This window comes from Vombatus ursinus, unplaced genomic scaffold (assembly GCF_900497805.2).
Source record: "Vombatus ursinus unplaced genomic scaffold, bare-nosed wombat genome assembly UNPS02014864.1, whole genome shotgun sequence".
Taxonomy (NCBI): domain Eukaryota; kingdom Metazoa; phylum Chordata; class Mammalia; order Diprotodontia; family Vombatidae; genus Vombatus; species Vombatus ursinus.
The window spans coordinates 12093647-12096435 of record NW_020954642.1 but is presented as its reverse complement, the minus strand read 5'-3'; the positions used below and the strand labels follow the sequence as shown (position 1 = coordinate 12096435).

Below are 2789 nucleotides of genomic sequence, written 5' to 3'. Positions count from 1 at the left end.
CTTGTGTTATCCTGCTTGTGTTTATACAATACCTGAATGGTTTCTTTCTGTCTGCTTGCAATATTTTCTCCTTGACCTGGGAACTCTGGAATTTGGCTGCAATATTCCTAGGAGTTTTCCTTTGGGGATCTCTTTCAGGAGGTGATCAGTAGATTCTTTCCATTTCTATTTTGCCCTCTAGTTCTAAAATATCAGGGTAATTTTCCTTGATAATTTTTTGTATTTGGATTAAGCTATTTTTAAGGTGTTATTTTCTTCAGTATTTTCTTTTTTTGGTCTCCTTTAGCAAGCTGTTGACTTGTTTTTCATGATTTTCTTGCATCACTCTCAGTTTTTCCTTTACTTCTCTTACTTGCTTCTCAAAATCCACTTTCAGCTCTTCCATGGCCTGGGACTAATTCATATTTTTCTTGGAGGTTTTGGATGTAGGAGTTTTGACTTTGTTGTCTTCTTCTGATTGTATGTTTTGATCCTCTTTGTCACCAAAGTAAGATTCAATGGTGTTACTCTTTTTGCACTGCTTGCTCATGATCTCAGCCAATTACTTGAATTATAAGCTCTTTGTTAAGGTAGGGGTCTGCTTCCAATGTGGAGAATGTACTGTTCCAAGCTTCAGGGGTTTTGTGCAGTTGTTTTCAGAGATACTTCTAGGGAGCTGTAAATTTTCAGTTCTTCCAAGGTGGTATGATAAGGTGCGAGGTGTTTACTCCTTTCCTGGCCTGTGTTCTGTTCTATGAGTGACCATAAGCACTCTTTTCTGTCTTGGAACTGTGAGGAGGAATCTCTCTCCACTGGCACTACAAGGTCCACCACACCAGCGCTCCTCCTCACTCCAGGACTGCCCCCCAGAACTGTGACCCAAATTTGAGCTCATGCAAAGCAAGAAAGTCTTGCACCAGCAAAGAGATCTGTGCAATACCCCTCTGATCAGTCACTTGATTCTCCCTCAGTCTGTGGACCAGAAGCTCCATAAGCAGCCGCTGCCCCTCGGCAGAACTTGGGGACTGTGACTGGCTCCATACTTCTCTCTCTCACCACAGATACAGAATTTTCCCACTGACCTTCTGAGTTGTCTTTGCCTTTTGCGGTTTGAGAAGTCTGGAAACTTCCACAGCTGCCCAGGATTCAATCCCCTGAGGCCTGCTCCAGGTTCACTGGCCTGTGCTTCCTGTGCACCCATGCTGAACTGCGTTCCTCTCCCAGCATGCCACAATATGCCTTTCTGATCAACCATCCAGGCTGTCTTGGGCTATTAATTTGTTTTACTCTGTCTTTTTGTGGGTTCTGCTGCTTTAGAATTTGTTTCGATCCATTTTTTACAGGTATTTGGAGGAGTTTGGGGAAGAGCTCAAGCAAGTTACTGCTTTTACTCTGCCATCTTGTCTCTGCCCCTTGGCTTTGGTATGTTTTGAAAAGCATAACAAAAGATTGGTCATGACATCATAAAAATTTAGTATGCAACAATTCTAAAAGATATAAGGAGGTCTGCAGCTGTCCTTCATTGTCAGTTGTCCTAGCCCTCCTCTGTTGTGACTTCCTGGCTCTGACTTGGCCTGTCCTGCCTAGACCAGGCTGCCCTGGAGACTCGAGCCACTTCTGCACCATGGACAACTCCAATAAGGAGTCAGAGGCACTGGCACTGCTGGCCTAGGCAGAGCACAAGGTCAAGAATTCGCAGTTCTTCTTCTCTGGACTCCTCTGAGGCTCACCCAAAATTGAGGAGGCATGTGAAATCTACTCAAGAGCCATAAATATGTTCAAGATAGCCAACAGCTAGAGTGCTGCTGGGAATGCATTCTGCCCAGCAGCCCAACTGCACTTCCAGCTGCAGAACAAGCCCGACATGGCCACCAGTTTTGTGGTTGCAGAGAACACCTTCAAGAAATCAGACCCCCAAGAGGCTATTAACTTTTTAATGAGAGCGATTGAGATCTGCACAGACATGGGTCTCTTCATGATTGCAGCCAAACACCACATCTCCATTGCTGAGATCTACGAGACAGAACTAGAGGACATTGAGAAGGCCACAGCTCATTATGAGCAGTCTGCAGACTATTACACGGGGGAAAAATCCAACAGTTTTCCCTGTTGAAGGTGGCTGGCTATGTCGCTCAGCTGAGCAGTACCAGAAGGATATGGAGATCTATGAGCAGGTGGGGACAAATATGATGGGCAGTCCCCTGCTGAAGAACAGTGCAAAGGATTATTTCTTCAGGACTGTTCTTTGTCACTTCTGCATTGACATGCTGAATGCCAAGTTGGCTGCACAGAAATAGGAGATATTTCCAGCTTCTTCTGATTCCCAAGAATGCAAGCTAGTCAAAAAACTCCTGGATGCCCATGAAGAACAGAATGTGGATGGCTCCACCGAGGTGGTTAATAATTCCATCTCGAGCCTGGACCAGTGACTCACCACCATGCTTCTGGGCATCAAGAAGACCATGCAGGAGGATGAGGAAGACCATGCAGGGGGATGAGGAAGACCTTCACTAGCCCCCCAGCCCCAGTGGGCCTTTGTCCTCCATAGTTGGGCTCCCCCTGACCACCCTCTACAGGGTTAAAGAGATTATAGAATGGGTAGAGAGGAGAGGAGGTATGAGGGAGACCCTGCCTTGAGGCCTGTACCTAGGGGATTGAACCCCCACAAACAGAGGTCAGGAGGGAGTCCCGTTGTGAGCCTTGCCCCCTCCATGCCCCAGCACAGCTGCACAGAACTAGGACATCAGCCTAACCCATGCCTTGGCCTGCCCTCTCACCACTGAGGGAAGGGGGGATTATCTGCTTCTCTT

General features: G+C 46.7%; 1 pseudogene; it reads left to right on the top strand.

The window, feature by feature from the left end:
* Positions 1-1603: 1603 nt before the first annotated feature.
* On the top strand, positions 1604-2477 carry LOC114027927 (annotated as a pseudogene).
* Positions 2478-2789: the final 312 nt, after the last annotated feature.